The 9,530-nt window shown below is 43.8% G+C and overlaps 1 non-coding gene across 1 annotated transcript; it reads right to left on the reverse strand.

Annotated features, from left to right (window-relative positions):
- Positions 1 to 561: 561 nt before the first annotated feature.
- On the reverse strand, positions 562 to 683 carry LOC115931777 (small nucleolar RNA SNORA26). Its single transcript, XR_004068230.3, has one exon. It is a non-coding gene; the product is annotated as a small nucleolar RNA SNORA26 (small nucleolar RNA).
- Between the last annotated feature and the right edge of the window lie 8,847 nt (positions 684 to 9,530).

The raw sequence follows: 9,530 nt of genomic DNA on the forward strand, positions 1-9,530 counted from the left end.
GGTGCGCACCTGTAATTCCAGCTACTTGGGAGGCCGAGGCAAGAGACTCACTTGAACCCAGGAGGCAGAGGTTGCAGTGAGCTGAGATCGTGCCACTGCACTCCAGCCTGGGCAACAGGGTGAGACTCAGTCTCAAACAAACAAACAAACAAACAAAAAAACTTGGAAAACAATCGAGGAACAAAATTAGAAATTTGACAAAGACATAGGAATAATTTAAAAAATCGGATAGAAATTCTAGGAATACAGACTAGAATAACTGAACTGAAAAATGCATTAGATAGCTTCAACAGCAGACTTGATCAAACAGAGGAAAGAATTAGCAAGCTTGAAAACAAAATATATGAAATTATCGAATCAGAGGGTAAAAAGAAAGGTTTGGACTGGAAAAGAGAAAAAGTACATCAGCAGTGAGGTGCAAGTATATCACACACGGCACAGAGAAGAACTGCATGGGCCAAGGGCCACAACTTGTGGTGGAGACAGTTTTACAGAGCAGGAATGTTGGAGTTACCTGAGGCTCATTTCTTATTCTCCTCTTTTTCTTTTTTTTTTTCCTTCAGCTGTGACTCCAGACATGATTCAAAGAGGAATTTTGCAATATCATTTCTGGGTTTTATGGAAACTTACCTTACCTTTCTGTGTTAGGCTCTTAAAGCACTGTGTCAACCTTAAAAGGACACAGGAAAGGGCTTGTCACTTTTCTGACACCATCTAGTCCCAGCTCATTCCAAGGCTAAGAGGGTTCTCACATGTCCATCTCTAGCCCAGCCTGCTTCCCTAAACACAGTCCTGATACTCAGCTACTTACTTTCATCTCAAAGGTGGTCTCAAAGATCTCTCATGCTAACATGTTCAGCATTGAACTCTTGAGTCTCTACACCAGTCCCCTTCCCCCCAGCATGAGTCTACATCTCCATGAGTCTACACCACCACCCACTCAGTTATGTGAGCTGGAAACCTGGACATCATCCTTGATGCCAGCTTCTTTTCCCCCTCCTCCTATAGCCAGTCCATCACCAAGTCCCACTGTTTTGACCACCTAAATAATGATCAAATCCATTCATTCTCTCCATCTACTCTACTACCAGCTTAGTCCAAGCCATGATTCTACTACACCCTCCTAGCAGATCTCTTGGCTTCCACACAGGCGCACTTCTGAATCTCATCTCCATACAGCAACCAAAATATCTCTTAAGAGTGTAAATCTGATCACCTGTCCCCCTACTTAGGACCCTTTAATGGATTCTTACTGCTCTTTCAAAAAAGAAAAAAATCTTTTCTCAGGCTCCTGGCCACTGTCCATAGCATTCAAGTATACCATTCTTCCTCTTGCTGTCTGCACTGCTGCTACACTGTCTTTCTGTTTCTTAAACCCCAAACAATTCCTCTCCCTTCCTTCTTCCCAAGACACACACACACACACACACACACACACACACACACACACACACACTCATTCCCTTCACGTGTATTCTTCCTTCATGTCTTTGCTCATCAGTCCCTTCACTCATGGAAGCCCCCTCTTATACACTCTTAGAATACTCTATTTTTTACTCTGAGCCCTTATTACAGACAATATTTCTAAAGTTGTTCAACATTTCATTCAGATCTGCCTTTCCTACTTCCAAACTCCAAAGGACAATGATCACATCTGTCTTCTTCCTCTGGGTAGCCTTATCACGTAGCACAGTGCCTGGCACTAAGTGAACTCTCAATAAATATTTGGGGGTGCATGAATCATCTCAAGAAGGCCCAGTGAGAATTCCAAAGGGCATGTGCACCCATGCAAACATTAAGGAATTTATTCCGTACTCTCTTATAATCTTGGTAAGTTTGATAAAATATTGTCTATTTTATCTGCTCAGTCTGACTTCAAAAGTCCATGGGGGAAATTTTTATTTCAAAGCACTTCCTATACTTAAACTTTTGAAAAGGAAGAAGTATTTCTCCCATATTTCCATTCTGTCTTGAGCCATCTAAGCTCAGAGGTTGGCCAAGGCAGCAAATGAAGTGAGAGGCCATTGATATGCAAATATGATCATTATCACTGAAGGCCACACCCCAGAACTTGATCTCAGTGCTTTCACAGCCAAAGCCAATTTACATTAAAAAAATTAATTTTCCAAACTTGAATTTAATTTCCAAAGCTAAAATGCATAGAAATTAAACTATTAAAACATTGCATTTTCAATAGAACACATTGCTATTTTTTGGAGGGAGAGTTGGCTGTCTTCCAACAATTAGGTTCTGTTTGGCTTGTGAAAGAGGTTCTGGGTTGTTAAGGATGGATACTCTTGATCTTGGACTGACCTCTGCAGTTTCCCTGGAGCATGGACAGCCAAGCAGTAAAGTAGATGCTGGTGGAGATATTGCTACTGTTTTGAGAAATGGAAGCTGAGACCCAGAAAGACCATGTGATATATTGAAGACTCAAATCCAAGTCTTCAGATTCTAAGTACTGAGGTCCTTTCTCAACATTTTCTCTTAAAATGTTTGGCTCTTTAGGGCAGAGCCCAGACTCACCAATGCCACACATGCCTCCCATTTGCCTGCTAGATTTTAGAGCTTTGGAATGGATCTGCAATCTCATAGAAAAGAGGTAAAGCAAATTCCTTCCAGGTCATAGCAAGAGGGTGGGGTGTCCTTTAACTGTCCTGATGCCTAAATTTGGTTTTACACAAAATCCCCAAGATGCTGTAAAATCACTTTTGTAGCTGGATGCCAGGGTCAGAATTGATGACTTGAGAGGCAGAGGAGCAGAGCTTCTGCTATGATCTCAGGAAAATGAGATGTGGCTGCTGAAGCCCAGAGCTTGGCTCCCAGCAAACCTCAGCCCTGGTTGCCAATGCCATCTCCCACTGCTGATGGATGATGGCCCACTGGCTCCTGCACCTGTGGATAGCTCTGATTTCTGCTTTCAACCTGTAGCCATGTAGCCTTTGGATTAAAATATTGTCCTCTGATTCAGATGATTCTTTTCTTCTCTGCAACAGGGCCACCATAGGACATATATAGTAGTTAGCAGTGCAGGTTTTGCTGTTCACTAGCTCTCTGGTCTTTAGCAAATGACATCTTCTTTTTTTTTTGAGATGGAGTCTCACTCTGTCTCCCAGGCTAGAGTGCAGTGGCGCCATCTCGGCTCACTGCAAGCTCTGCCTCCTGGGTTCAAGCCATTCTCCTGCCTCAGCCTTCTGAGTAGCTGGGACTACAGGCACCCGCCACCACGTCTGGCTAATTTTTTTTTTGTATATTTAGTAGAGACGGGGTTTCACCATGTTAGCCAGGATGGTCTCAATCTCCTGACCTTGTGATCCGTCCGCCTTGGCCTCCCAAAGTGCTGGGATTACAGGCGTGAGCCACCGCTCCCAGCCACAAATGACATCTTTGATCCTCGGTTTCCCCTTTATTAATAGACTCTGTAAAGAAGGTTTCCTGTGCGCTGGTTACCCACTGGTCTGAGTTTGGTGAGACAGAACACCCATGCTCACAACAAGTTAAGTAAACAAGCTTATTACTTACAGATAGGCAGGCAGCAAGGGACAACAGAAACCGAGGATTCATTGCCACCCAGTCCTCCAAGGTTCAGGAAAGCTGCCTGGGTGGATGGAGTCTCAACTGCATGTGCTCCACTTTCATAGCAGCTGAGGGACCTCAGAAAGCAGCCCACACTGGGTTTTATACCTCGGGGTTACAAGACCCTCTGGGCTAAGCCTGGAAGGACATCTCGTTTCTAGGGAGGGATTGGAACAGAGCCTGGACTGTCCTGACCAGCTCCCCTCTTATCTCAGGATGTTTTATTTCCAGCACGTCCTGCAGTTATTCTTGAGAACTACAGAGAAGAAACGGGGGGAGAACTGTCTTGGTCTAAGGCCACCCAGAGAACTGTGCTGCAGATCCCACATCTAGAGTTCTCTTGAGGGTCAAATGAGATATCATAATGGGAAATGCTTAGCTTAGTACCTGATATGCAGCATTTTTAAAAAGGTAGTTATTAAGTTAGAAAAGGGACTATCTGCAGGATCCCTGCATGGGGAGAATGCATGGGGACACTGCATGCAGATGCTTAGGAATGCTTTGTGACAAACAACATCATGGGAGGTGGCAGCTCAAGAAAGTTGATCATACTTGTGCTTTTGAAACCTTGTGAGCAGTGTTAAAGCAGAAATATGAAAGGGAAAACCTTTACATGACGGCTTTCTATGTTTTATTGACATCCTGGCTAAGCTGGCTCCCTGACCTGGGTCTGGTTGACTCAGAGCTGGTGAACAATCATTATCTTGCACAAGGATGCACCAGGAAGGACCACACTCTAGCCCAGCTGGTCATGCAGTCATGTTGGGAAGTGCTGGTTGGCCCAGGGAAGCCATTCCTGATGGATCAGAGGAAAAGGGAAGGGAGAAGTAAATATGAAAAGAAGCTCAAGCCCAGGCTATGACCAGGAGAGCCAATCCTTCATTTGGAGCGCCACTCTTTCTTTGCCCAGAAACCTGCAGGTACATGCAAGTCCCTGGGAGTGGCTCCAGGAAGCCCCCCTTGGGCTCTATGTTGCTTTTTTTGAGTTAGACTCTCTGGCATAGACTTTGTCTTTGAAAGAGGATTTGTAAGTCGCTGTTTATTTATTCTTTTACTCATTCATTCCACATTCATAGAGCACTGGATTAGTCAGGTTCTCCAGAGAAATAGAACCAACAGAAATAGAACCAAAGACATGCATTATAAGAAATTGTCTTACACGATTACGGAGGCTGACGTGTCCCAAGATCTGCAGGGTGAGTTGGCAAGCCGGAGGCCCAGGAGAGCCAATGGTGTAGTTGTGGTCTGAAGGCTAGCAAGCTTGAGACCAAAAAAAAGCTGATGTTTCAGCTCTAGCATAAAGGCAGGAAAAACTCAAAGTCCAGTTTGAAGACTGCTGAGTAGGAATAATTCCCTCTTATTTGGGAGAGGATCAGCCTTTTTTTCTATTCAGGCCTTCAACTGATAGCACAAGGCCCACTCACACTGGGGAGAGCCAATCTAATTTACTCAGCTCACTGGTTTAAATGTTAATCTCGTTCAAAAACACCCTCACAGACACACCTGGAATAATGTTTGACCAAATATCTGGGCACCCTATGGCCCAGTTAAGTTGAGACATAAAATTAACCATCACAGAGACCAACAATGTGTCAGGCATATTCCAAGACACCAGGGACACAGCAGAGAACAAACAAACATGAGCCCTGCCTTCGTGGAGTTTACCCTTTAGAGGGAGGGGTGGATCAAAAATCAAGTCAATGAATAAGACTTTTAGTGAAGGATGAGCATTATGATCAAGGGTGGCTGTTTCATTTTGGTGATCAGGGAGGAATTTTCTGGGCAGGTGACACTTGAATGGAGACCTAATGACATAAAGGAGCTGGCCATAGAACATGCTGGGGGTAGGGGGGTGTGTTCTATGCAGGGGAGTAACCAGGCAGGACTGAGCTTGGTGAATCTCAGGAACAGAAGGCTGGTGGGGGGAGCATGGTTCTGGGTGGGGGCAGGGTAGGGAGGCAGTGGGGGACCAGAGAAGGCAGAGGACAGATCATGCAGAGCCTGTAGGCTGGGGAAGGAGGCTGCGTGTTATTCATTAGGCCTGCTGACTCACCCCAGTCCTTGGCTAGGATGCTCTGAACTCAACCCTGCTGAAGGACCAGGATCTAAAAGTGTCCCTTCCCTCAGCAACGATGCCCACACTTCTGTGCCTTTGCACAAGCTGTTCTCTCTGCTGGGATGCCTTCCCCACGTTCTCTGTCCAGAGATTGCCCAGATATCCTTTAAGACCCAGCTTACATTGCACCCCCTCTCCAAAGCCTTTCCAGGATTTTCTGGGCAGTGAGCCAGCCTCTCCTCTGTGCAGCCATAGTCCTTTGTAAATACACTAATGCTCACATTGATTAGCTGCATTGTCATTTTATAGTTCTGAGCCTCTCTCATCCTCCTCTGCTTGTCAGAGCCAGTGTCTAATCCTCTATCTGTTCCCAGCATCCAGTTCATATTGACCATATGAATGTGTGCTGAAGGTTCTGATTGAACCTCAGGGCTGGTTCTCTCCAGCTTCAATCTTCCTTGCCATCTCCTCCTCCCTCCTTAACCCTCCACCTGTGTTACTCATGGCCAAGCTGGACAGGGAGCTCTAAACCTTGTTGGATCCCCTGTAACAAGTTTTGGGCCTTGGAAAGCCTGCGTTAGAGCTTTAGAAATAGACAAATACATATTGTCCTGTCCAGAGTCCCATTTCCAAGGTGGAGATTCATCAATATTTTTGGCCACTCAGCATCTAATCCCTCTTCTTCAAAACATCTGACTTCCTCTGGGAGGATCATAATAAAATCCCATTACAACTCTTTGATGTTCCAGGGCTGTTCTAAAAGCTTCACATTTGTTAACTCAGTTAGTCCTCATAATAGCCCTATTAGCTGAGGGCTATTATTATCCCTATGCAAAAGGGGCATAGGGAGGTCAAGTAATTTACCCAGGGTCACACAGTAGTGACAAGCAGTCTAGTGACAAGCAGTCTAGCCCAATCCTTGCTCTTTACCATGACTTTACTGCCGTGGTGTGCAGACTTGATTTGCTCTCCCACTGCAGGATCTAAGGGTCCTACCATTTCTTCAGTCAAATCCTTCCTCTCATATCCTAGTAGAGCCAGAGGGTGGGCAGATGGCCTAAATTAGTCAAGATGACTCTTCCAGGACTTGAAGTTGAAAGGATGTAAAGTGTGGAGATGCAGCAGCTGTCTTGGAACCATGAGGGTCACATTTGGTTGAGAAGGCAGCTGAGAGCAGAAGGTGAATAGAGATGAGTGGAGAGGCAGTGAGAAGTGGACTCTGGCCATATTAGTTTCCTATTGTTGTTGTAACAAATTACCATAAACTTAGCAGCTTTAAACCACACAAATGTATTATCTTACAGTTCTGGAGATCAGAAGTCTGAAATGTATTTTACTAGGTGAAAGCCAAGGTGTTGGCAGGTGCCTTTGTGTGTTTGGGCAGCTATCTTAGTCTGGGCAATTTATAAACAACATAAATTCATTACTCATACTTCTGGAGGCTGGGAAGTCCAAGATGCTAGCAGATTGGGTGTCTGATGAGGGGCCTGCTCCCTGCTTCAAAGATAGTACCCTCTGGCTGTGCCCTCACATGGTGGAAGGGACAAACAAATTCCTTTAGGCCTCTTATATAAGGACCCTATCCCCTAAAACCATCACCTTGGGGGTTAGGATTTCAACATATGAATTTGGGTGGACACACATATTCAGACATAGCAGCAGAGCTCTGTTTCTTCAGGAGTCTCTAGGGGAGAATGTGTTTTCTTGACATTTTCAGCATCTGGAGTTCCATTCCTTGGGTCTTGGCTTCTTCTTCCATCTTCAAAACATAGCATCTTCAAATCTCTCTCTGCTTCTATTGTTACGTGACCTTCTCTGACTCTGACTCCTTCTCTGTCCTTCTTATAAGGACCATCGTGATTACATCGGGCCCACCCAGATGTCCAGCATAACCTCTCTATCTTGCGATCCTTCACTTAATCTCCTCTGCAAAGTCCCTTTTGCCCTGTCAGGTAACATTCACAGGTTCCAGGGATTAGGACATGGACATTTTGGGGACTGTTATTCAGCCTGCCACACTGACATCTTCCCTGCTCGGCCACGCCAGGCTGGCAGGGTGGCCCCCATGGGGAAGAAGTGTTCTTTTCAGGCTTCCTTGCTTGTGCCAGTCCCAGGAGGCAGAACATACAGTAGCAGCGATGGCAGTCACCTTCCACTACAAACTCTGGAGTTGCAACTGTGGTTCAAGGACAGATATTTCTCTGAGAACCATCTCCTTGGGCACAGCAGCAGAATTCCATCTGCTGCAGAGAGCTTACCACATTCCCAGAACCTCTAGCTGAGCCTCACATCTTTTCTGAGAGGCAGCCTGGGCTGTGTTGACTCATGGATGTATCCAGGTGGAATTGTTACTTCCAGAGAAGATCAAAAATAGGAGCTTGGTCTTCAGATTTTCCTGTTTCTCACTGTCCTTGGAGAAAGAGAAGTCAAGGAGGTTGGAGACAGGCCTTCCAAAGGAGCTAGAGGGAGGGGCCCTGGAAATGTCATGCTGGGCAAAAGACATAAATATTCCTTTTTTTTTTTTTTTTTGAGACTGAGTCTTGCTCTGTCACGCAGGCTGGAGTGCAGTGGCGTGATCTCAGCTCACTGCAAGCTCTGCCTCCCGGGTTCACACCATTCTTCTACCTCAGCCTCCCGAGTAGCTGGGACTACAGGCACCCACCACCACACCCGGCTAATTTTTTGTAGTTTTAGTAGAGACAGGGTTTCACCATGTTAGCCAGAATGGTCTCGATCTCATGACCTTGTGATCCGCCCTCCTTGTCCTCCCAAAGTGCTGGGATTACAGGCGTGAGCCACCGCACGGAGCATAAATATTCTTTTATTAAAGTAATATTATCAATAACAATAATATTTAATATGCTTGAAATTTAAATTTGAAAATATTTTAATTTAATAAATATTAAAATTTAAAAATGTATTGTCACTGAATGGTAAGCACTTAATTTACATTATTATTTATTTTATTAAAAATAATTGGCCGGGTGCGGTGGCTCACACCTGTAATCCTAGACCTTTGGGAGGCTGAGGGAGGTGGATCACCTGAAGCCAGGAGTTTGAGACCAGCCTGGCCAACATGGTGAAACCCCATCTCTACTAAAAAGTTATATATATATATATATATATATATATACACACACATATATATACACATATATATATACACACACACATATATATATACATATATATACACACACATATATATATAAAACTGTATATATATGTGTATATATATAAAACTGTATATATATGTGTATATATATATAAAACTGTATATATATGTGTATATATATATAAAACTGTATATATATATATATATATATAAAACTGTGTGTGTATATATATATATATATATACATACAGAAATTAGCCAGGTGTGGTTGTGGGCATCTGTAATCCCAGCTACTTGGGAGGCTGAGGCAGGAGAATTGCTTGAACTCAGGGGGTGAAGGTTGCAGTGAGCCAAGATCGCACCACTTCACTCCAGCCTAGGCCAAAGAGCAAAACTTCATCTCAAAAAATAAAATAAAATAAAATATGTATAAGAAGATATGCTATAAAAATATAAGCTCTCTTCTCACCCCAGTCTCTGTTTCTCTCCTCAGAAACATTGTTTCTTGCATATTCTTCTAGAATTTAAAAAATCCATGAGCAATCATATATGAGACTGCTCTTTAAATAAAAACAAATGGCTACATTTTATACATCTCATGCTGTTTCTTGTGTTTTTTTTTTTTACAGGGAAGGATATATCTTGGCAAGTTTTTTCATTTTATCCTAAATAGATCTACTTTATTTTTTTAAAGTGACATGTTTTTTTTGTTTTGTAGATGTGCCATAATTTATTAAACCACCTTCCTTTTGAGGGATATTTAGGTTGTTCCCAGTCTTTTGC

This window comes from Gorilla gorilla, chromosome 21 (genome assembly GCF_029281585.2).
Source record: "Gorilla gorilla gorilla isolate KB3781 chromosome 21, NHGRI_mGorGor1-v2.1_pri, whole genome shotgun sequence".
Taxonomy (NCBI): Eukaryota; Metazoa; Chordata; class Mammalia; order Primates; family Hominidae; genus Gorilla; species Gorilla gorilla.